Genomic DNA, 315 nt, shown 5'->3' on the forward strand with positions numbered 1-315 from the left:
TGGAGATTTAGGAAAGCTTAACCCCCTCAGCGTGTTTCTTCTGAAACTGGGAAAGCCAGCAAAATGGTTGTAAACTTGTCACCAGCCTTCAGTTTCCCAGACGTATATCATACTACAGAGATAACGTCTGTCGATCTGTGAGCATCAGCTCACTATCATTTTCATTAAAATAACTCATGTATATTTTATAATATACATGATTATATTTTATATAATATACATGTATATTTTATAATATCATGATTGTATTTTATATAATATACATGTATATTATATAATATACATGAAATAATTCTGGTACTTCTGGAATGTGAG

The sequence above is a fragment of the Colobus angolensis genome, unplaced genomic scaffold (assembly GCF_000951035.1).
Source record: "Colobus angolensis palliatus isolate OR3802 unplaced genomic scaffold, Cang.pa_1.0 Scaffold600, whole genome shotgun sequence".
Lineage (NCBI taxonomy): Eukaryota > Metazoa > Chordata > Mammalia > Primates > Cercopithecidae > Colobus > Colobus angolensis.